The sequence below is a fragment of the Schistocerca nitens genome, unplaced genomic scaffold (assembly GCF_023898315.1).
Source record: "Schistocerca nitens isolate TAMUIC-IGC-003100 unplaced genomic scaffold, iqSchNite1.1 HiC_scaffold_385, whole genome shotgun sequence".
In the NCBI taxonomy this organism is placed as follows: Eukaryota; Metazoa; Arthropoda; class Insecta; order Orthoptera; family Acrididae; genus Schistocerca; species Schistocerca nitens.
The window spans coordinates 156,803-180,579 of NW_026045919.1; the positions used below are offsets into that span (position 1 = coordinate 156,803).

At 47.9% G+C, this 23,777-nt stretch overlaps 15 non-coding genes across 15 annotated transcripts; all 15 read right to left on the reverse strand.

Annotated features, from left to right (window-relative positions):
* Positions 1-6,026: 6,026 nt before the first annotated feature.
* Trnas-cga (transfer RNA serine (anticodon CGA)) lies at positions 6,027-6,108 on the reverse strand. Its single transcript has one exon. It is a non-coding gene; the product is annotated as a tRNA-Ser (tRNA).
* A 137-nt stretch (positions 6,109-6,245) lies between these two features.
* Positions 6,246-6,318, reverse strand: Trnak-uuu (transfer RNA lysine (anticodon UUU)). The gene has a single exon. It is a non-coding gene; the product is annotated as a tRNA-Lys (tRNA).
* A 538-nt stretch (positions 6,319-6,856) lies between these two features.
* Positions 6,857-6,929, reverse strand: Trnaf-gaa (transfer RNA phenylalanine (anticodon GAA)). The gene has a single exon. It is a non-coding gene; the product is annotated as a tRNA-Phe (tRNA).
* Positions 6,930-10,938: 4,009 nt separating this feature from the next.
* Trnas-cga (transfer RNA serine (anticodon CGA)) lies at positions 10,939-11,020 on the reverse strand. The gene has a single exon. It is a non-coding gene; the product is annotated as a tRNA-Ser (tRNA).
* A 137-nt stretch (positions 11,021-11,157) lies between these two features.
* On the reverse strand, positions 11,158-11,230 carry Trnak-uuu (transfer RNA lysine (anticodon UUU)). Its single transcript has one exon. It is a non-coding gene; the product is annotated as a tRNA-Lys (tRNA).
* Positions 11,231-11,768: 538 nt separating this feature from the next.
* On the reverse strand, positions 11,769-11,841 carry Trnaf-gaa (transfer RNA phenylalanine (anticodon GAA)). Its single transcript has one exon. It is a non-coding gene; the product is annotated as a tRNA-Phe (tRNA).
* A 4,005-nt stretch (positions 11,842-15,846) lies between these two features.
* Trnas-cga (transfer RNA serine (anticodon CGA)) lies at positions 15,847-15,928 on the reverse strand. The gene has a single exon. It is a non-coding gene; the product is annotated as a tRNA-Ser (tRNA).
* A 137-nt stretch (positions 15,929-16,065) lies between these two features.
* Trnak-uuu (transfer RNA lysine (anticodon UUU)) lies at positions 16,066-16,138 on the reverse strand. The gene has a single exon. It is a non-coding gene; the product is annotated as a tRNA-Lys (tRNA).
* A 537-nt stretch (positions 16,139-16,675) lies between these two features.
* Trnaf-gaa (transfer RNA phenylalanine (anticodon GAA)) lies at positions 16,676-16,748 on the reverse strand. Its single transcript has one exon. It is a non-coding gene; the product is annotated as a tRNA-Phe (tRNA).
* Positions 16,749-20,753: 4,005 nt separating this feature from the next.
* On the reverse strand, positions 20,754-20,835 carry Trnas-cga (transfer RNA serine (anticodon CGA)). The gene has a single exon. It is a non-coding gene; the product is annotated as a tRNA-Ser (tRNA).
* Positions 20,836-20,972: 137 nt separating this feature from the next.
* Trnak-uuu (transfer RNA lysine (anticodon UUU)) lies at positions 20,973-21,045 on the reverse strand. Its single transcript has one exon. It is a non-coding gene; the product is annotated as a tRNA-Lys (tRNA).
* A 538-nt stretch (positions 21,046-21,583) lies between these two features.
* Positions 21,584-21,656, reverse strand: Trnaf-gaa (transfer RNA phenylalanine (anticodon GAA)). The gene has a single exon. It is a non-coding gene; the product is annotated as a tRNA-Phe (tRNA).
* A 576-nt stretch (positions 21,657-22,232) lies between these two features.
* Positions 22,233-22,314, reverse strand: Trnas-uga (transfer RNA serine (anticodon UGA)). Its single transcript has one exon. It is a non-coding gene; the product is annotated as a tRNA-Ser (tRNA).
* A 710-nt stretch (positions 22,315-23,024) lies between these two features.
* On the reverse strand, positions 23,025-23,106 carry Trnas-cga (transfer RNA serine (anticodon CGA)). Its single transcript has one exon. It is a non-coding gene; the product is annotated as a tRNA-Ser (tRNA).
* A 137-nt stretch (positions 23,107-23,243) lies between these two features.
* On the reverse strand, positions 23,244-23,316 carry Trnak-uuu (transfer RNA lysine (anticodon UUU)). The gene has a single exon. It is a non-coding gene; the product is annotated as a tRNA-Lys (tRNA).
* Positions 23,317-23,777: the final 461 nt, after the last annotated feature.

A 23,777-nucleotide genomic window follows, 5' to 3' on the forward strand; every position in this document is an offset into this window, starting at 1 on the left:
AAGAAGAAATCGAAATACCAAATGAAAGAGAGGAAGAATAAGCCCTCGAAAGGGAGTACAATTCACACTCGAAATAAAACGAAAGTGCGTTCCAATGTCAAAGAAAGCAAAAAGAGAAGGTTATGAAAACAATCAAGAAAAAAGGAAGAAAGAAAGTAATTCCTTATTCCATTGTTTTGCATTTCAATGTGTTTCTAGTTTCTTCTTCAGTTTTCAGTTTCCGAGTGCTTTCGTAACGTCAAGACGCTATTACATCTGTTCACATTTCAGGACCACGATCGACGTCTTCATTAAGTTTGGAGGACAGTCGGTGCCAGATTGAAGACTTTCCGAAATTGCTGTTCAATGGGGATTTGCAAAAAGCGCTGAAAACACCTCTGATATGAGGCGGTCCTCCGGAGCGTTGTATGGCGCTCCCACAGATAAAACAAGTAGTCGACTGGATCACTGATATTTTTGGCAAATATAGCGTAGGTGGTATGCCCCAGAATCCACACTGTAGCATTTCGTTTAGATTGCGGAAAAGGTTTAATGTCGGGAATCATAGCCGTAAGCGGGGAGAACGACCGGTTGTTAGTCCTGTTAATGAGTGCGAGCATGTCGCAGGAAATAGCCCATACATCTCGTGTGGTTTTGCAAAGAAAACGATGCTCAAGTGTACCCCGTTCGTCACAGGACTCGCATTTAGAGGACGGAATAAGGTGAATAGCCGCCAGCCGATCGTTGGTAGTCACAGTGCGAGTAATAACCGTATACCACGTGCTTCGCACTTCTGGCGATAACAACTTGTTGCTGACGTTTTGCCAAACAAGAACCCAGTTGTTGTGGGGATATTGACGTACTAAGGCGTTCGGTGGTGGCAAACCGACCATCTCATGATACAAAGAAGTTGCAGACCGCGTCCTGCGGTCGCGAGCTAGTGAAACATGATAACTTCGGGACAAGAAAAAATCTCTGAAGACAGCAAGCTTGTAAGGTATTCGCGAGACATTGATCGGTGCACTGTCAGAAAGGGGCTCATGGGCGCGGAAGAGGGCAGCCGTCGTACTGCGAGGGCTGTTCTCTACAATGGTGGCAAGTCGGTTGACAAGCAGGGCAGAACATTTCTTTCTGACATCGACGAGACCCAGGCCTCCGCGAGACGGAGGCTGGGTACATGTGGCAAGCTTCACCTTGAAAATATGACCACGCCACAGCAGCCAGTGTGCTGCTTGGCTGATCGTGCGTGCCAACGGAGGTGGGACGTTGAGTACTTGAGCCACATACCACGCTTTAGCCAGAATGTGAACGTTGATCAACTCGACACGCTGTAGAAGATGTAAGTGCCGGGTGGCGTGACGAACCATGAGACCCTTGACAGTTGTCGAAATACGGCGCCAGTTATGAGCCGCCATCTTTACGGGGCAAGCAAAGAAGTGAATGCCGAGCAACATGTGGGAGGCAGCTATGGTATACCATGAATCGGCAGCATAGTTGCGACAGGCACCTATTGGGAGTAGCACCGTTTTATGCGGGTTCAGTTCCGCACCTGTAGCCTGGGCAAAAAGACTGAACACAGGTTTAACTAAAGGGATGTCCTTTTCTTGTCGTATAAAGACGCCGACATCGTCGGCGTACGCAACGCACGACGCCCGTACACCCTCTACATCGATCCCACTGACAGTGCGCCCAATTCGGCGGAGGAGGGGGTCAAGAGCGATAACAAAGAGGGACATAGAGAGGGGACACCCTTGCCGCACAGACCGTGCAATCCCAAAGGGAGCCGAAAGGGTGCCATTTATCAGAATGCGAGAAGACGCTCTCGTTAGGACATTTTTAAGGGCGGAAACAAAGTTCATATGAAAGCCGATGTGACCTAACAATGCAAAGAGGTAATCGTGGTTAATCCGATCAAAAGCCTTCTTAAAATCAATCGAGAGAATCGCCCCTGGAGTCCGTGTGGCAGCAGTGTGAGCCACGACGTCCCTATACGTGCTCACGGCGGCAAGGATACCCCTCCCTGCCACAGCGCACATCTGGAAAGGGCTAATGATTTTTCGCATCACAGTGTGCAGCCTGGTTGCGACGCATTTGCTGAAAAGCTTGTAGTCACTGTTTAACAGCGTGATCGGGCGAAAGTTTTCAACTGTATCAGCCCCAGCGGTCTTAGGGAGAAGAATGACTATACCCTCTAGAAACTCTGCCGGACACGGAAGGCCACTCAACAATTCATTTGCGACCTTTGTGAGGATAGGTTCTAAGAGATCCCAGAACTCGAGGTAGAATTCTAAAGGAATTCCGTCAGGGCCTGGGGACTTGTTGCGAGCAGACGATCTGAGTGCATCGCTCAGCTCCTCCGTCGTGATGGCGGAAAGGAGGGTGTCATTGTCCTCACGTGTGAGCAGGTTCCGCATTTCACCCATGAGTACATGGGCGGCCGCCCTATCGTGGTCGCTACGTTGAAACGCGGCATTAAAATGGGCAAAAATATGCGCACGTATGTCCCTCTCTGTGGTTAGACGCTCCCCAGTCTCCAGTCTAAGAGACCGAATAAATTTAGTAGCACCCCGTCTCCGCTCTCTTTCGATATGATGAATAGTCGGTGACTCATCAAAGGTCCCTACACAACGACTCCTAAGTAAGGAGCCCTGAAAGTCTTGGGCTTGCAATTTAAAAATTTGAGCTTTGACAGTTTTTAACTGAATCAGAAATTGCTCGTCTACAATATCCGGTAAAGAGACGGCATCCTTTAAAATCTGATAATAATATTCAGTGGTTCTATGTTTCCACAGCGCAGCTTCGGCGCTAAAACACTTTAAAACAGTACGGATAGACGGTTTGGCCAGGTGAACCCACCAATCGACAACTGAGGCATAGTTAGCCAGCTTTTCGCCGCAGGAAGAAAGCGTATCGTGAATCTGTCGACGCAACGAGGGGGCACGGACATGGGTCACGTTAAACTTCCACACCCGAGATCGACGGAACTGGCGGAGTTGCGGCGCGCGAAGGTCGCAGAAGAAGGCGCAGTGATCGGAAAAACAGACAGGGGCGACGTCGGCACTAATTAGGTGATCTGCTATGCAGGTCGACACATAGAGCCTATCAAGTCTACTAGCCCCATTGCGATAGAAATACGTAAAGACTTGCCGTTGAGGATAGAGAACACGCCACACATCTGCTAACTGGAAGCTTGCAATCAGACGATCAAGGTCGACGCACTTATGAGCCGTGGGAAACTGGTCAGCGTCCGCAACCACACAATTAAAATCGCCCCCCAATACGACGGGCAGCGTCGGGCTACCAATCAAGGTGGGTACATCTTCAATGAAAAATCTCGCTCTCGCCCTCTTTAAACTGGTGCCAGACGGAGCGTAAATGTTAACTAGTTGCAGTCCTCCGATAACGCACGAGATTCCTCTGCCGGTCGGTAGTCGTTTGACTCGCGTCGGCTCTTCTGCAGACTTATATAAGATAGCGGTACCACACCTAGCTTCCGGGTCGACATTAAAAATGGCGGAATACCCCGTTAAAACATCAAGGGACACAACGCTCACTTCCTGCAGAAAAATAAAATCGTACCGACAATGTTGGATAAAATTCGCCAACACTTGCAATTTCTGAGGAGCCGCAATACAGGTGATATTTAAGGTGGCTATTTTAACCATGTAGCTATAGGACGCATGGGTGTAGGGCACAGAGATAAATGTTGGAATGGGAGTCACCGAGAAGGCGCAGACTCACCGGAGACGGAAAGCAGGCTACCGTGGCAGTTACATGTCAACATCGTCCGCCCAGGAGAGCGGCGCAGGAGTTGTCGTGTCGCCGTCCGACAGACTGCCGCCGGTAGTGTCTCCCGACGGGGTTTTCCTTGACGCGCGAGTCTGCGAATTGCGCTGTTTACGAGAAGCCGTATCAGTACTAATCTTTTTCGACGGGGGCGAAATTTCCCGGCCGCCGGTACCCTTTCCTAGCATACCCTTAAGTTGCTGACTTTGCTCGCGAACGCGTTTTTCTCGCTGCGAGGCAAAGTCAGTGTCCCGCAACTTAGTTTTTACGTTCCCCACTGAGGCCACAGAGTGCGGTTCTACATCCATAACCAAATTCTCCGCGTGAGGTGGAGAAATGCGCAAGGTATTCGCTGGAGCAGCAATGTTACTGGGGGATGGGTTGGAGTCCGCGACCTTGTCAGGAGTGGCAGTAGGTGCGCAATCCCCAGTAGGGATGTCCGACACAACAGACACTGAAGTTGCAACATCACATGGGGAGGGCGTTTGACACTGGAGAACCGGGGAGGCAGGCTCGGTCTCGCAAGCTGCGGCAGTAAGAGCACCTGATTCCGGAACGCTCTGAACACGTTCATCAACAAGCGAAGCCGCGGAAGTCGTCTCCTGCAACGGAGCAGAACGGTTGGTCGGACGACATTCAGTGCTAATGTCAGGGACAGTGTCAACAACAGGCGTACGTGGAACAACAGGTACACTAGAAAGAACAGACATACCCACTACAACCGGATCACGATCTAGCGACTCAGCCGGTGGCGGAGAACCTCTAAGGAGGGCACCCGCGTAACTACCTGAGTTGTCTAGGGGCAACTGCACAGGGCGCCGTCGGGGACAAGAATTCCGCATATGTTCAGTGGAATGGCAGAGAGAGCACGTTGGAGGTTGGCCGGTGTAGGAAATGAAGGCCCTATGGCCGCCTATGATAACAAAGGACGGAATGTGTTTTTTTAAGTCCATCCGTACTGTACGTACACCGTTATCACATTGATAAACATACGCGGACGACCAATAATCTTTAGTGACAGCAAAGATAGTCCCATATAAACTTAATGCACGGCGAATTTCATCTAAGGGCACTTCAAATGGCAGATGGAAAACTTTCACGTTACGAATACCATAACCGGCATGTAGCACTTTAACATCACTAATATTTCCGTCAGCATGTTTAAATTTCCGAACCCCGCCGTTGACGGCCACCAAACGCTCACATAGTTCACTATCAAGAATTTTCAAGAACACCGAATTAACAATAAAATCTAAATGTACACCATCTAGCAAAGCTGGGTCAATTTGCAATTCCGATCTGATCCAATGATGGATTTCAAAAGCCGTGGGACGCGGAAATTCGCGATCAAACAACAACTGAATAGTATTACACCGGTTGTACGTCACCATTTTTCACAATGAATCCTTTACAACTTACAAAAAGAGAAGAAACACGCTGAGTAAAGACACCAGGCCGCTGCAAACCACGGCGACCAACGATGTAAACACAGCTGCTAGCGGAGCTCGCGACGGGCACGTCCGCTCGCCGCAACCACTCGGCCACGACTGCTGGTGGCGGAAATGTCTCCCGACAACGGAAACTGCCATCTTTAGAAGCAATCTGATGGCAGAAAGCGGCGTGGCCTCACTCATTTCTGTAAGGTTTCCATTGGCCGTTTCCAAAATGTAATAATTTTCGCCCAGACAGGGACTTGAACCCAGGACCATTTGATTGAGAACCTACCGCTCTGCCGACTGAGCTATGCGGGCCCACGCACGAGCATTATCGTACAGCTGCGTGGTGTCCGAGTGATTCGCATGTCGTAATTGCTGGCTTATGGCTCCAATGGCGACTTCACCGACTTCCCACTGACGCACCGCTGACGCTACTTTTCTGTCGTCTTAAACGATGGACATACTTCCAAGCAGCTGCGAGATCATAAGAAAAGAAACGCTGCACCACTGCTTTTGCCGCACTCGAATGATTGAATTGCGATTCTTAAAAAGAAATGAATGTTCGCTCTGTCCAACACTTCCAAGCACATCTGTGTACTCACAAACTCGGCGTCGGCGCGAGAAAATGACGGGAGCGCACTCGTGGGCCTGCGACGGCTTTCTGCAGTCCCAGCGTCAGTGCGAGGTGAACCGGTAGCCACAGGAAGCAGCGGCCGTTGCGAAACTCAGTATTCTTAAATTTTCGTCTTGTTGAGAGTGGCGTCATTGGTTTGCATCCGCGTTCACGTGTGTGAAAATATTTGCTGCTCTTTACGCAAAATCGCACGCAGCCGGTAGGACTCGAACCTACGCTCCCAGAGGGAATCTGATTTCGAGTCAGACGCCTTAACCACTCGGCCACGACTGCCGGTAGCGCGAGTTCTGCCGACACATGCAACTGCTACCGTTTAAAGCACTGTGGTGTCAGGAAACGGCGTAGTTGCATTCTTTTCCGTAGTGTTTCCACCTCTACTAGACGAATCACTACCAAAGTATTAAAATTTCCGCCCGGACAGGGACTTGAACCCTGGACCCTTAGGTTAAAAGCCTAATGCTCTACCGACTGAGCTATCCGGGCTCACAAGACGTTTGTAAACCTTCCACGATACACAACTGCACATTGACTCATGTCCTTTACTGTTGTGCACTCGCTGCATGGAGCTGTAACTAATAAAACGTCGCCTGGATGCTGTCTACAAACTTATCGTGCTAAGCTCGTAACAGACTATCGAAGAATGCTGACACATGACGCAAGAACAAATTGCAGCAATCGTTACGTCTCATACGTTGGAGCAGAGGATTTACGTGTTCTGTCGACACTCACTGGGCAACTGGAAAATTCACAAGCATTTCGAATGCAATGTTTCCCACGTTTTCGCTCATTTCACGGTTCCGTTGGAGACGTTCTTCACGTCCTGACACAAAAAAGGGAACGCAATAGGTAGGACTTTTTTTTTATTTTCTTGCTTCCCAGGCATTTGCCTACTGTGTTCCTCTTATGGCATGCACTGGACAACCAGAACAGCTACAGGAGGGAGTCATTTTTGTTCTCGGCGGTAGTTACATTATCACAAACTCAGAGCAATTCCATTGGCGTCAGCTTCAAAACGAATGCATGCCGAAACCCGGGATCGAACCAGGGACCTTTAGATCTTCAGTCTAACGCTCTCCCAACTGAGCTATTTCGGCTGACGTTGAACGTCTCTGTTTTGCACGTCTTCGTTGACCTCTGCCCCGTCGCCAATTTCACAGTCATCTTCATCTGATAAGACACAGGGACGCTGAAAGGCGAGCAGCAGATGCAGTGAAGTACCACACACATTTCTTCTGCTTCCATCATCGTAACAAGCAAACACTTCGACTCGATTCATGTAATATTGACTTCGCTGACGCTAGAAAACCTGTGCTATATCGATGCCACGTGCAACTCGTGTGCAAAGAACGAGACACAAGAAGCAGTGAGCCTCTCCAGCGTGTGAGAGGCAGCATCTAGCAGATACACACGGTAAAACATTTGACTTGCGCTAGCTCATAAATTGCTACACGTCATCGTCTGCAAGCTAAAATGGACACATCTGCACTGCCCAGAGAGGTGACACTTGCACTGACACCTGGTGGACGGCTGTGAGACGAGGAGATGAGCTGTGGCTTCTGGGCGCGACTGTAGCGCTGCACCCTGCACATTGCTGGCGATCCACGTGTTTAGTGGAGACGCAACCGCTAGGATGCAGCTGAACGTCCTTCTTCTGAGAGCGAGAAAATTTTCGCAGTCGGCAGGACTCGAACCTACGCTCCCAGAGGGAATCTGATTTCAAGTCAGACGCCTTAACCACTTTTTTTTTTTTTTTTTTTTTTATACTCGAACCCACAATCCCCGGTTTAGGAGACCGATGCCTTATCCATTTTTTTTTTTTGCCTTATCCATTTTTTTTTAACGCCTTAACCACTTTTTTTTTATCTTTTTTTTTGTCTCCTTGCAGCTCGGTGGAGGCGTGTTGGGCAGGGGTCGAATCCCGAGGCCTGGCCATGACGTCTCCTCCTCCCTGCACTGAAGCACAGTCGCACCAAGACGTAGTAATTGTCCTTGGTTCAGAGTCTTATGATACTTATATGTGGACACGGGGGTCATGATGCGTCGTCTATCCAAACAGGTAAAAGCTTGGCAGGAAGGTAAAAGAACTAAGAACTAGCGAGAATGTCTTCCGTATCATGAAGTGAGATCAGTATGCCCCTATACCGGTGCCATTAATGCATCTGGCGCAGTAATTATCAATAGAAGTGGAAACTTAACCAATCCCCTGCTTTTCGAAAACAATACTAAGCATATTCGCAAAGTCCCTCTTAAGATGTGGGAAAGATTTTTGCGTCCAGTACTCATGAAGCATGTAACCAATAAACGAAATAAAATCGGAAAGACCATCACCATCAACCACTGCAAAAATGTAACGGCCAAGAAGCCACATAATGGTGTTGTTCTTTGTCCGGGGATAAAAAACCGTGTCCGGCCAGCAGAGGATATCAGTTGTAAATGCCGATTCCGAACTCCTGGTGAGTAACGCCAATTGTCGGCGCAGCCAGTACCACATGCGAAGACGGTCAGCGCAGGTAAATCGGTGTGGGAGCGTATCAACACAACCACACGTTTGACAAAGCGGAGAGACACATAAACCTATACGATGAAGTCGTACGTTCGTAGGAATCAGCTGATTAACCACCTTATACCATAGGGAGGCAACAGTTGCTGAATGAACGGGTAAGCTAATATTCGTCCATATGTTACGCCAATTAAAACGGGGATACTGCAAAACAATCGGGTTGGAAGAAAACGACCTGTGCCATTTGGCAAGCAGTGTTCGCGTAGTAAAAACAGGACGACGTTGTAAGTGGAGATCCAGGTAACTAATCTCAATGTAGAAGTCCCGAACATGTCGTAGCTTCGCATTTAGAGACCCTACGTTAATAGGCGGTGACAAGCTCTCAGGACGAACGACATGGAGTAATCGCGAAGTAACAGTCGGGGACTCAGAAAATAAAAGATGGAGGGTTCGCTTAACATAAAGGGCAGCAGCCTTGACACGGACATCGGTGAACGACAAGCCGCCCTCAAGACGCGGCTTCGTAAAAACATCACAACGTAATTTAAAAATGTGCCCCCGCCAAATATATCTGTTAATAAGCTGGACCATTTTTGCACCCTGCATTCGGGGAAGCGGAAACAACTGAGCAACGTAATATACTTTACATAAAACATAAGTGTCTAATACACGCTTTTTTTGCAGTAGCGGTATCGAACGCCATGAGTGTTCGAATAATACACCTTGAAGCTTGGAAATGGCCACTTGCCAATTTTTTGCAGCCATACGAAGAGGACACCGTTCAAGATAGATACCTAAATGTGTATGGTGTTCAACAGCCATAACCCACGGAATAACCACACGTTCAAAGCCCCGCAAATTCAGGAGTTTGCTTTTACGGGGGTTAATACGAGAACCTGAGGCTGCAGAAAATTTATCTAGTTCCATTTTCAACAGCGGCACTTCTGCGGCGGAACGAAGCAAAACAACCAAATCATCAGCATAAGCTGTTGCTGTCTGGGTAACCCCAGAGATCGTAAGACCACGAAGTGTCGAGTTGAGACGTGTGAGGAGTGGTTGAAGGGAGAGAGCATAAAGGGTCATGGATAAAGGGCTACCTTGCGGGACGCCACGTTTAATATCAATGACCTTCGTCAGCTGGCCATTAATGTCAATCTTAGCAGAAATGCCAGTCGTCATATTCTTAAGTACCAGCAGCGCCTTTTCATTAAAACCGAGTCGGCGCAGCAGAAGCTCTAAAAACGAATGGGACACACGATCAAAAGCCTTACTAAAATCAACAAATAAAAGCGCACAGGAAATATTGGTGACAGCGACAATCGACACAATATCACGATACCCCGCCAGAGGCGTCAAGATGGAGCGCCCCGGAAAGCAGCTTTGACAAGGAGTTATCACAGGTGTAAGCAAGAGGGATAGACGTGCATTAACAGCCCTAGCAGCCGTCTTATAATCAAAATTTAAAAGGGTTAAAGGACGAAAGTCACTAGCTGTCTTCAAACCAGCAGCTTTCGGTATCAGGACAACCGTACCTCTCTTGAAATCGGCTGGAATTGAGCCACCATTCAAAATTTCATTTACTATATCCGTAAAAACAGGCCCTATAATAGGCCAAAAGCGAACAAAAAACTCCTTAGGAAGGCCATCCGGACCAGGAGATTTGTGAGATGGTGAACAAGCAATAAAAGCTGAAATTTCGTCTGCAGTAAAAGGAGCTAAAAATTCCGTATTATGGTCCTCTGTTAAAACTGATGGGATAGCAGTTAAAATCTCGTCATTATCAACCGGATCAGAATCAGCCACAGCATATAAGGTCTCATAGTAGCAGGTAAGTTCATGGGTTATTTGATTCTGTAAGGTAAGCCGGCGACCATCAGCTGCCATTAACCACTCGGCCACGACTGCCTGTGGCAATATCGACTTCCGACAAGTGAAAGTGACATCTTTAGAAGCAATCCGATGGCAGAAAGCGGCGTGGCCTCACTCTTTTCTCTAGTGTTTCCATTGCCAGCACATTAGCCGTTACGAAAGTGTATTAATTTTCGCCCAGACAGGGGCTTCAACCCAACACCCTTTGGTTGAAAACCTAACGCTCTACCGACTGAGCTACCGTACAGCTGCGTGGTGTGCGAGTGATTCACATGTCGTAATTACTGGCTTATGGCTCCAATGGCGACTTCACCGACTTCCCACTGACGCACCGCTGACGCTGCTTTTCTGTCGTCTTAAGCGGTGGACATACTTGCAAGTAGCTGCGAGATCTTAACAAAAGAAACGCTGCACCATTGCTTTTGCCGCACTCGAATGACTGAATTTCGATTCTTAAAAAGAAATGAATGTTCGCTCTGTCCAACACTTCCAAGCACATCTGTGTACTCACAAACTCGGCGTCGGCGCGAGAAAATGACGGGAGCGCACTCGTGGGCCTGCGACGGCTTTCTGCAGTCCCAGCGTCAGTGCGAGGTGAACCGGTAGCCACAGGAAGCAGCGGCCGTTGCAAAACTCAGTATTCTTAAATTTTCGTCTTGTTGAGAGTGGCGTCATTGGTTTGCATCCGCGTTCACGTGTGTGAAAATATTTGCTGCTCTTTACGCAAAATCGCACGCAGCCGGTAGGACTCGAACCTACGCTCCCAGAGGGAATCTGATTTCGAGTCAGACGCCTTAACCACTCGGCCACGACTGCCGGTAGCGCGAGTTCTGCCGACACATGCAACTGCTACCGTTTAAAGCACTGTGGTGTCAGGAAACGGCGTAGTTGCATTCTTTTCCGTAGTGTTTCCACCTCTACTAGACGAATCACTACCAAAGTATTAAAATTTCCGCCCGGACAGGGACTTGAACCCTGGACCCTTAGGTTAAAAGCCTAATGCTCTACCGACTGAGCTATCCGGGCTCACAAGACGTTTGTAAACCTTCCACGATACACAACTGCACATTGACTCATGTCCTTTACTGTTGTGCACTCGCTGCATGGAGCTGTAACTAATAAAACGTCGCCTGGATGCTGTCTACAAACTTATCGTGCTAAGCTCGTAACAGACTATCGAAGAATGCTGACACATGACGCAAGAACAAATTGCAGCAATCGTTACGTCTCATACGTTGGAGCAGAGGATTTACGTGTTCTGTCGACACTCACTGGGCAACTGGAAAATTCACAAGCATTTCGAATGCAATGTTTCCCACGTTTTCGCTCATTTCACGGTTCCGTTGGAGACGTTCTTCACGTCCTGACACAAAAAAGGGAACGCAATAGGTAGGACTTTTTTTTTATTTTCTTGCTTCCCAGGCATTTGCCTACTGTGTTCCTCTTATGGCATGCACTGGACAACCAGAACAGCTACAGGAGGGAGTCATTTTTGTTCTCGGCGGTAGTTACATTATCACAAACTCAGAGCAATTCCATTGGCGTCAGCTTCAAAACGAATGCATGCCGAAACCCGGGATCGAACCAGGGACCTTTAGATCTTCAGTCTAACGCTCTCCCAACTGAGCTATTTCGGCTGACGTTGAACGTCTCTGTTTTGCACGTCTTCGTTGACCTCTGCCCCGTCGCCAATTTCACAGTCATCTTCATCTGATAAGACACAGGGACGCTGAAAGGCGAGCAGCAGATGCAGTGAAGTACCACACACATTTCTTCTGCTTCCATCATCGTAACAAGCAAACACTTCGACTCGATTCATGTAATATTGACTTCGCTGACGCTAGAAAACCTGTGCTATATCGATGCCACGTGCAACTCGTGTGCAAAGAACGAGACACAAGAAGCAGTGAGCCTCTCCAGCGTGTGAGAGGCAGCATCTAGCAGATACACACGGTAAAACATTTGACTTGCGCTAGCTCATAAATTGCTACACGTCATCGTCTGCAAGCTAAAATGGACACATCTGCACTGCCCAGAGAGGTGACACTTGCACTGACACCTGGTGGACGGCTGTGAGACGAGGAGATGAGCTGTGGCTTCTGGGCGCGACTGTAGCGCTGCACCCTGCACATTGCTGGCGATCCACGTGTTTAGTGGAGACGCAACCGCTAGGATGCAGCTGAACGTCCTTCTTCTGAGAGCGAGAAAATTTTCGCAGTCGGCAGGACTCGAACCTACGCTCCCAGAGGGAATCTGATTTCAAGTCAGACGCCTTAACCACTTTTTTTTTTTTTTTTTTTTATACTCGAACCCACAATCCCCGGTTTAGGAGACCGATGCCTTATCCATTTTTTTTTTTGCCTTATCCATTTTTTTTAACGCCTTAACCACTTTTTTTTTATCTTTTTTTTTGTCTCCTTGCAGCTCGGTGGAGGCGTGTTGGGCAGGGGTCGAATCCCGAGGCCTGGCCATGACGTCTCCTCCTCCCTGCACTGAAGCACAGTCGCACCAAGACGTAGTAATTGTCCTTGGTTCAGAGTCTTATGATACTTATATGTGGACACGGGGGTCATGATGCGTCGTCTATCCAAACAGGTAAAAGCTTGGCAGGAAGGTAAAAGAACTAAGAACTAGCGAGAATGTCTTCCGTATCATGAAGTGAGATCAGTATGCCCCTATACCGGTGCCATTAATGCATCTGGCGCAGTAATTATCAATAGAAGTGGAAACTTAACCAATCCCCTGCTTTTCGAAAACAATACTAAGCATATTCGCAAAGTCCCTCTTAAGATGTGGGAAAGATTTTTGCGTCCAGTACTCATGAAGCATGTAACCAATAAACGAAATAAAATCGGAAAGACCATCACCATCAACCACTGCAAAAATGTAACGGCCAAGAAGCCACATAATGGTGTTGTTCTTTGTCCGGGGATAAAAAACCGTGTCCGGCCAGCAGAGGATATCAGTTGTAAATGCCGATTCCGAACTCCTGGTGAGTAACGCCAATTGTCGGCGCAGCCAGTACCACATGCGAAGACGGTCAGCGCAGGTAAATCGGTGTGGGAGCGTATCAACACAACCACACGTTTGACAAAGCGGAGAGACACATAAACCTATACGATGAAGTCGTACGTTCGTAGGAATCAGCTGATTAACCACCTTATACCATAGGGAGGCAACAGTTGCTGAATGAACGGGTAAGCTAATATTCGTCCATATGTTACGCCAATTAAAACGGGGATACTGCAAAACAATCGGGTTGGAAGAAAACGACCTGTGCCATTTGGCAAGCAGTGTTCGCGTAGTAAAAACAGGACGACGTTGTAAGTGGAGATCCAGGTAACTAATCTCAATGTAGAAGTCCCGAACATGTCGTAGCTTCGCATTTAGAGACCCTACGTTAATAGGCGGTGACAAGCTCTCAGGACGAACGACATGGAGTAATCGCGAAGTAACAGTCGGGGACTCAGAAAATAAAAGATGGAGGGTTCGCTTAACATAAAGGGCAGCAGCCTTGACACGGACATCGGTGAACGACAAGCCGCCCTCAAGACGCGGCTTCGTAAAAACATCACAACGTAATTTAAAAATGTGCCCCCGCCAAATATATCTGTTAATAAGCTGGACCATTTTTGCACCCTGCATTCGGGGAAGCGGAAACAACTGAGCAACGTAATATACTTTACATAAAACATAAGTGTCTAATACACGCTTTTTTTGCAGTAGCGGTATCGAACGCCATGAGTGTTCGAATAAAACACCTTGAAGCTTGGAAATGGCCACTTGCCAATTTTTTGCAGCCATACGAAGAGGACACCGTTCAAGATAGATACCTAAATGTGTATGGTGTTCAACAGCCATAACCCACGGAATAACCACACGTTCAAAGCCCCGCAAATTCAGGAGTTTGCTTTTACGGGGGTTAATACGAGAACCTGAGGCTGCAGAAAATTTATCTAGTTCCATTTTCAACAGCGGCACTTCTGCGGCGGAACGAAGCAAAACAACCAAATCATCAGCATAAGCTGTTGCTGTCTGGGTAACCCCAGAGATCGTAAGACCACGAAGTGTCGAGTTGAGACGTGTGAGGAGTGGTTGAAGGGAGAGAGCATAAAGGGTCATGGATAAAGGGCTACCTTGCGGGACGCCACGTTTAATATCAATGACCTTCGTCAGCTGGCCATTAATGTCAATCTTAGCAGAAATGCCAGTCGTCATATTCTTAAGTACCAGCAGCGCCGTTTCATTAAAACCGAGTCGGCGCAGCAGAAGCTCTAAAAACGAATGGGACACACGATCAAAAGCCTTACTAAAATCAACAAATAAAAGCGCACAGGAAATATTGGTGACAGCGACAATCGACACAATATCACGATACCCCGCCAGAGGCGTCAAGATGGAGCGCCCCGGAAAGCAGCTTTGACAAGGAGTTATCACAGGTGTAAGCAAGAGGGATAGACGTGCATTAACAGCCCTAGCAGCCGTCTTATAATCAAAATTTAAAAGGGTTAAAGGACGAAAGTCACTAGCTGTCTTCAAACCAGCAGCTTTCGGTATCAGGACAACCGTACCTCTCTTGAAATCGGCTGGAATTGAGCCACCATTCAAAATTTCATTTACTATATCCGTAAAAACAGGCCCTATAATAGGCCAAAAGCGAACAAAAAACTCCTTAGGAAGGCCATCCGGACCAGGAGATTTGTGAGATGGTGAACAAGCAATAAAAGCTGAAATTTCGTCTGCAGTAAAAGGAGCTAAAAATTCCGTATTATGGTCCTCTGTTAAAACTGATGGGATAGCAGTTAAAATCTCGTCATTATCAACCGGATCAGAATCAGCCACAGCATATAAGGTCTCATAGTAGCAGGTAAGTTCATGGGTTATTTGATTCTGTAAGGTAAGCCGGCGACCATCAGCTGCCATTAACCACTCGGCCACGACTGCCTGTGGCAATATCGACTTCCGACAAGTGAAAGTGACATCTTTAGAAGCAATCCGATGGCAGAAAGCGGCGTGGCCTCACTCTTTTCTCTAGTGTTTCCATTGCCAGCACATTAGCCGTTACGAAAGTGTATTAATTTTCGCCCAGACAGGGGCTTCAACCCAACACCCTTTGGTTGAAAACCTAACGCTCTACCGACTGAGCTACCGTACAGCTGCGTGGTGTGCGAGTGATTCACATGTCGTAATTACTGGCTTATGGCTCCAATGGCGACTTCACCGACTTCCCACTGACGCACCGCTGACGCTGCTTTTCTGTCGTCTTAAGCGGTGGACATACTTGCAAGTAGCTGCGAGATCTTAACAAAAGAAACGCTGCACCATTGCTTTTGCCGCACTCGAATGACTGAATTTCGATTCTTAAAAAGAAATGAATGTTCGCTCTGTCCAACACTTCCAAGCACATCTGTGTACTCACAAACTCGGCGTCGGCGCGAGAAAATGACGGGAGCGCACTCGTGGGCCTGCGACGGCTTTCTGCAGTCCCAGCGTCAGTGCGAGGTGAACCGGTAGCCACAGGAAGCAGCGGCCGTTGCGAAACTCAGTATTCTTAAATTTTCGTCTTGTTGAGAGTGGCGTCATTGGTTTGCATCCGCGTTCACGTGTGTGAAAATATTTGCTGCTCTTTACGCAAAATCGCACGCAGCCGGTAGGACTCGAACCTACGCTCCCAGAGGGAATCTGATTTCGAGTCAGACGCCTTAACCACTCGGCCACGACTGCCGGTAGCGCGAGTTCTGCCGACACATGCAACTGCTACCGTTTAAAGCACTGTGGTGTCAGGAAACGGCGTAGTTGCATTCTTTTCCGTAGTGTTTCCACCTCTACTAGACGAATCACTACCAAAGTATTAAAATTTCCGCCCGGACAGGGACTTGAACCCTGGACCCTTAGGTTAAAAGCCTAATGCTCTACCGACTGAGCTATCCGGGCTCACAAGACGTTTGTAAACCTTCCACGATACACAACTGCACATTGACTCATGTCCTTTACTGTTGTGCACTCGCTGCATGGAGCTGTAACTAATAAAACGTCGCCTGGATGCTGTCTACAAACTTATCGTGCTAAGCTCGTAACAGACTATCGAAGAATGCTGACACATGACGCAAGAACAAATTGCAGCAATCGTTACGTCTCATACGTTGGAGCAGAGGATTTACGTGTTCTGTCGACACTCACTGGGCAACTGGAAAATTCACAAGCATTTCGAATGCAATGTTTCCCACGTTTTCGCTCATTTCACGGTTCCGTTGGAGACGTTCTTCACGTCCTGACACAAAAAAGGGAACGCAATAGGTAGGACTTTTTTTTATTTTCTTGCTTCCCAGGCATTTGCCTACTGTGTTCCTCTTATGGCATGCACTGGACAACCAGAACAGCTACAGGAGGGAGTCATTTTTGTTCTCGGCGGTAGTTACATTATCACAAACTCAGAGCAATTCCATTGGCGTCAGCTTCAAAACGAATGCATGCCGAAACCCGGGATCGAACCAGGGACCTTTAGATCTTCAGTCTAACGCTCTCCCAACTGAGCTATTTCGGCTGACGTTGAACGTCTCTGTTTTGCACGTCTTCGTTGACCTCTGCCCCGTCGCCAATTTCACAGTCATCTTCATCTGATAAGACACAGGGACGCTGAAAGGCGAGCAGCAGATGCAGTGAAGTACCACACACATTTCTTCTGCTTCCATCATCGTAACAAGCAAACACTTCGACTCGATTCATGTAATATTGACTTCGCTGACGCTAGAAAACCTGTGCTATATCGATGCCACGTGCAACTCGTGTGCAAAGAACGAGACACAAGAAGCAGTGAGCCTCTCCAGCGTGTGAGAGGCAGCATCTAGCAGATACACACGGTAAAACATTTGACTTGCGCTAGCTCATAAATTGCTACACGTCATCGTCTGCAAGCTAAAATGGACACATCTGCACTGCCCAGAGAGGTGACACTTGCACTGACACCTGGTGGACGGCTGTGAGACGAGGAGATGAGCTGTGGCTTCTGGGCGCGACTGTAGCGCTGCACCCTGCACATTGCTGGCGATCCACGTGTTTAGTGGAGACGCAACCGCTAGGATGCAGCTGAACGTCCTTCTTCTGAGAGCGAGAAAATTTTCGCAGTCGGCAGGACTCGAACCTACGCTCCCAGAGGGAATCTGATTTCAAGTCAGACGCCTTAACCACTTTTTTTTTTTTTTTTTTTTTATACTCGAACCCACAATCCCCGGTTTAGGAGACCGATGCCTTATCCATTTTTTTTTTGCCTTATCCATTTTTTTTAACGCCTTAACCACTTTTTTTTTATCTTTTTTTTTGTCTCCTTGCAGCTCGGTGGAGGCGTGTTGGGCAGGGGTCGAATCCCGAGGCCTGGCCATGACGTCTCCTCCTCCCTGCACTGAAGCACAGTCGCACCAAGACGTAGTAATTGTCCTTGGTTCAGAGTCTTATGATACTTATATGTGGACACGGGGGTCATGATGCGTCGTCTATCCAAACAGGTAAAAGCTTGGCAGGAAGGTAAAAGAACTAAGAACTAGCGAGAATGTCTTCCGTATCATGAAGTGAGATCAGTATGCCCCTATACCGGTGCCATTAATGCATCTGGCGCAGTAATTATCAATAGAAGTGGAAACTTAACCAATCCCCTGCTTTTCGAAAACAATACTAAGCATATTCGCAAAGTCCCTCTTAAGATGTGGGAAAGATTTTTGCGTCCAGTACTCATGAAGCATGTAACCAATAAACGAAATAAAATCGGAAAGACCATCACCATCAACCACTGCAAAAATGTAACGGCCAAGAAGCCACATAATGGTGTTGTTCTTTGTCCGGGGATAAAAAACCGTGTCCGGCCAGCAGAGGATATCAGTTGTAAATGCCGATTCCGAACTCCTGGTGAGTAACGCCAATTGTCGGCGCAGCCAGTACCACATGCGAAGACGGTCAGCGCAGGTAAATCGGTGTGGGAGCGTATCAACACAACCACACGTTTGACAAAGCGGAGAGACACATAAACCTATACGATGAAGTCGTACGTTCGTAGGAATCAGCTGATTAACCACCTTATACCATAGGGAGGCAACAGTTGCTGAATGAACGGGTAAGCTAATATTCGTCCATATGTTACGCCAATTAAAACGGGGATACTGCAAAACAATCGGGTTGGAAGAAAACGACCTGTGCCATTTGGCAAGCAGTGTTCGCGTAGTAAAAACAGGACGACGTTGTAAGTGGAGATCCAGGTAACTAATCTCAATGTAGAAGTCCCGAACATGTCGTAGCTTCGCATTTAGAGACCCTACGTTAATAGGCGGTGACAAGCTCTCAGGACGAACGACATGGAGTAATCGCGAAGTAACAGTCGGGGACTCAGAAAATAAAAGATGGAGGGTTCGCTTAACATAAAGGGCAGCAGCCTTGACACGGACATCGGTGAACGACAAGCCGCCCTCAAGACGCGGCTTCGTAAAAACATCACAACGTAATTTAAAAATGTGCCCCCGCCAAATATATCTGTTAATAAGCTGGACCATTTTTGCACCCTGCATTCGGGGAAGCGGAAACAACTGAGCAACGTAATATACTTTACATAAAACATAAGTGTCTAATACACGCTTTTTTTGCAGTAGCGGTATCGAACGCCATGAGTGTTCGAATAAAACACCTTGAAGCTTGGAAATGGCCACTTGCCAATTTTTTGCAGCCATACGAAGAGGACACCGTTCAAGATAGATACCTAAATGTGTATGGTGTTCAACAGCCATAACCCACGGAATAACCACACGTTCAAAGCCCCGCAAATTCAGGAGTTTGCTTTTACGGGGGTTAATACGAGAACCTGAGGCTGCAGAAAATTTATCTAGTTCCATTTTCAACAGCGGCACTTCTGCGGCGGAACGAAGCAAAACAACCAAATCATCAGCATAAGCTGTTGCTGTCTGGGTAACCCCAGAGATCGTAAGACCACGAAGTGTCGAGTTGAGACGTGTGAGGAGTGGTTGAAGGGAGAGAGCATAAAGGGTCATGGATAAAGGGCTACCTTGCGGGACGCCACGTTTAATATCAATGACCTTCGTCAGCTGGCCATTAATGTCAATCTTAGCAGAAATGCCAGTCGTCATATTCTTAAGTACCAGCAGCGCCTTTTCATTAAAACCGAGTCGGCGCAGCAGAAGCTCTAAAAACGAATGGGACACACGATCAAAAGCCTTACTAAAATCAACAAATAAAAGCGCACAGGAAATATTGGTGACAGCGACAATCGACACAATATCACGATACCCCGCCAGAGGCGTCAAGATGGAGCGCCCCGGAAAGCAGCTTTGACAAGGAGTTATCACAGGTGTAAGCAAGAGGGATAGACGTGCATTAACAGCCCTAGCAGCCGTCTTATAATCAAAATTTAAAAGGGTTAAAGGACGAAAGTCACTAGCTGTCTTCAAACCAGCAGCTTTCGGTATCAGGACAACCGTACCTCTCTTGAAATCGGCTGGAATTGAGCCACCATTCAAAATTTCATTTACTATATCCGTAAAAACAGGCCCTATAATAGGCCAAAAGCGAACAAAAAACTCCTTAGGAAGGCCATCCGGACCAGGAGATTTGTGAGATGGTGAACAAGCAATAAAAGCTGAAATTTCGTCTGCAGTAAAAGGAGCTAAAAATTCCGTATTATGGTCCTCTGTTAAAACTGATGGGATAGCAGTTAAAATCTCGTCATTATCAACCGGATCAGAATCAGCCACAGCATATAAGGTCTCATAGTAGCAGGTAAGTTCATGGGTTATTTGATTCTGTAAGGTAAGCCGGCGACCATCAGCTGCCATTAACCACTCGGCCACGACTGCCTGTGGCAATATCGACTTCCGACAAGTGAAAGTGACATCTTTAGAAGCAATCCGATGGCAGAAAGCGGCGTGGCCTCACTCTTTTCTCTAGTGTTTCCATTGCCAGCACATTAGCCGTTACGAAAGTGTATTAATTTTCGCCCAGACAGGGGCTTCAACCCAACACCCTTTGGTTGAAAACCTAACGCTCTACCGACTGAGCTACCGTACAGCTGCGTGGTGTGCGAGTGATTCACATGTCGTAATTACTGGCTTATGGCTCCAATGGCGACTTCACCGACTTCCCACTGACGCACCGCTGACGCTGCTTTTCTGTCGTCTTAAGCGGTGGACATACTTGCAAGTAGCTGCGAGATCTTAACAAAAGAAACGCTGCACCATTGCTTTTGCCGCACTCGAATGACTGAATTTCGATTCTTAAAAAGAAATGAATGTTCGCTCTGTCCAACACTTCCAAGCACATCTGTGTACTCACAAACTCGGCGTCGGCGCGAGAAAATGACGGGAGCGCACTCGTGGGCCTGCGACGGCTTTCTGCAGTCCCAGCGTCAGTGCGAGGTGAACCGGTAGCCACAGGAAGCAGCGGCCGTTGCGAAACTCAGTATTCTTAAATTTTCGTCTTGTTGAGAGTGGCGTCATTGGTTTGCATCCGCGTTCACGTGTGTGAAAATATTTGCTGCTCTTTACGCAAAATCGCACGCAGCCGGTAGGACTCGAACCTACGCTCCCAGAGGGAATCTGATTTCGAGTCAGACGCCTTAACCACTCGGCCACGACTGCCGGTAGCGCGAGTTCTGCCGACACATGCAACTGCTACCGTTTAAAGCACTGTGGTGTCAGGAAACGGCGTAGTTGCATTCTTTTCCGTAGTGTTTCCACCTCTACTAGACGAATCACTACCAAAGTATTAAAATTTCCGCCCGGACAGGGACTTGAACCCTGGACCCTTAGGTTAAAAGCCTAATGCTCTACCGACTGAGCTATCCGGGCTCACAAGACGTTTGTAAACCTTCCACGATACACAACTGCACATTGACTCATGTCCTTTACTGTTGTGCACTCGCTGCATGGAGCTGTAACTAATAAAACGTCGCCTGGATGCTGTCTACAAACTTATCGTGCTAAGCTCGTAACAGACTATCGAAGAATGCTGACACATGACGCAAGAACAAATTGCAGCAATCGTTACGTCTCATACGTTGGAGCAGAGGATTTACGTGTTCTGTCGACACTCACTGGGCAACTGGAAAATTCACAAGCATTTCGAATGCAATGTTTCCCACGTTTTCGCTCATTTCACGGTTCCGTTGGAGACGTTCTTCACGTCCTGACACAAAAAAGGGAACGCAATAGGTAGGACTTTTTTTTTATTTTCTTGCTTCCCAGGCATTTGCCTACTGTGTTCCTCTTATGGCATGCACTGGACAACCAGAACAGCTACAGGAGGGAGTCATTTTTGTTCTCGGCGGTAGTTACATTATCACAAACTCAGAGCAATTCCATTGGCGTCAGCTTCAAAACGAATGCATGCCGAAACCCGGGATCGAACCAGGGACCTTTAGATCTTCAGTCTAACGCTCTCCCAACTGAGCTATTTCGGCTGACGTTGAACGTTTCTGTTTTGCACGTCTTCGTTGACCTCTGCCCCGTCGCCAATTTCACAGTCATCTTCATCTGATAAGACACAGGGACGCTGAAAGGCGAGCAGCAGATGCAGTGAAGTACCACACACATTTCTTCTGCTTCCATCATCGTAACAAGCAAACACTTCGACTCGATTCATGTAATATTGACTTCGCTGACGCTAGAAAACCTGTGCTATATCGATGCCACGTGCAACTCGTGTGCAAAGAACGAGACACAAGAAGCAGTGAGCCTCTCCAGCGTGTGAGAGGCAGCATCTAGCAGATACACACGGTAAAACATTTGACTTGCGCTAGCTCATAAATTGCTACACGTCATCGTCTGCAAGCTAAAATGGACACATCTGCACTGCCCAGAGAGGTGACACTTGCACTGACACCTGGTGGACGGCTGTGAGACGAGGAGATGAGCTGTGGCTTCTGGGCGCGACTGTAGCGCTGCACCCTGCACATTGCTGGCGATCCACGTGTTTAGTGGAGACGCAACCGCTAGGATGCAGCTGAACGTCCTTCTTCTGAGAGCGAGAAAATTTTCGCAGTCGGCAGGACTCGAACCTACGCTCCCAGAGGGAATCTGATTTCAAGTCAGACGCCTTAGCCACTCGGCCACGACTGCTGGTGGCGGAAATGTCTCCCGACAACGGAAACTGCCATCTTTAGAAGCAATCTGATGGCAGAAAGCGGCGTGGCCTCACTCATTTCTGTAAGGTTTCCATTGGCCGTTTCCAAAATGTAATAATTTTCGCCCAGACAGGGACTTGAACCCAGGACCATTTGATTGAGAACCTACCGCTCTGCCGACTGAGCTATGCGGGCCCACGCACGAGCATTATCGTACAGCTGCGTGGTGTCCGAGTGATTCGCATGTCGTAATTGCTGGCTTATGGCTCCAATGGCGACTTCACCGACTTCCCACTGACGCACCGCTGACGCTACTTTTCTGTCGTCTTAAACGATGGACATACTTCCAAGCAGCTGCGAGATCATAAGAAAAGAAACGCTGCACCACTGCTTTTGCCGCACTCGAATGATTGAATTGCGATTCTTAAAAAGAAATGAATGTTCGCTCTGTCCAACACTTCCAAGCACATCTGTGTACTCACAAACTCGGCGTCGGCGCGAGAAAATGACGGGAGCGCACTCGTGGGCCTGCGACGGCTTTCTGCAGTCCCAGCGTCAGTGCGAGGTGAACCGGTAGCCACAGGAAGCAGCGGCCGTTGCGAAACTCAGTATTCTTAAATTTTCGTCTTGTTGAGAGTGGCGTCATTGGTTTGCATCCGCGTTCACGTGTGTGAAAATATTTGCTGCTCTTTACGCAAAATCGCACGCAGCCGGTAGGACTCGAACCTACGCTCCCAGAGGGAATCTGATTTCGAGTCAGACGCCTTAACCACTCGGCCACGACTGCCGGTAGCGCGAGTTCTGCCGACACATGCAACTGCTACCGTTTAAAGCACTGTGGTGTCAGGAAACGGCGTAGTTGCATTCTTTTCCATAGTGTTTCCACCTCTACTAGACGAATCACTACCAAAGTATTAAAATTTCCGCCCGGACAGGGACTTGAACCCTGGACCCTTAGGTTAAAAGCCTAATGCTCTACCGACTGAGCTATCCGGGCTCACAAGACGTTTGTAAACCTTCCACGATACACAACTGCACATTGACTCATGTCCTTTACTGTTGTGCACTCGCTGCATGGAGCTGTAACTAATAAAACGTCGCCTGGATGCTGTCTACAAACTTATCGTGCTAAGCTCGTAACAGACTATCGAAGAATGCTGACACATGACGCAAGAACAAATTGCAGCAATCGTTACGTCTCATACGTTGGAGCAGAGGATTTACGTGTTCTGTCGACACTCACTGGGCAACTGGAAAATTCACAAGCATTTCGAATGCAATGTTTCCCACGTTTTCGCTCATTTCACGGTTCCGTTGGAGACGTTCTTCACGTCCTGACACAAAAAAGGGAACGCAATAGGTAGGACTTTTTTTTTATTTTCTTGCTTCCCAGGCATTTGCCTACTGTGTTCCTCTTATGGCATGCACTGGACAACCAGAACAGCTACAGGAGGGAGT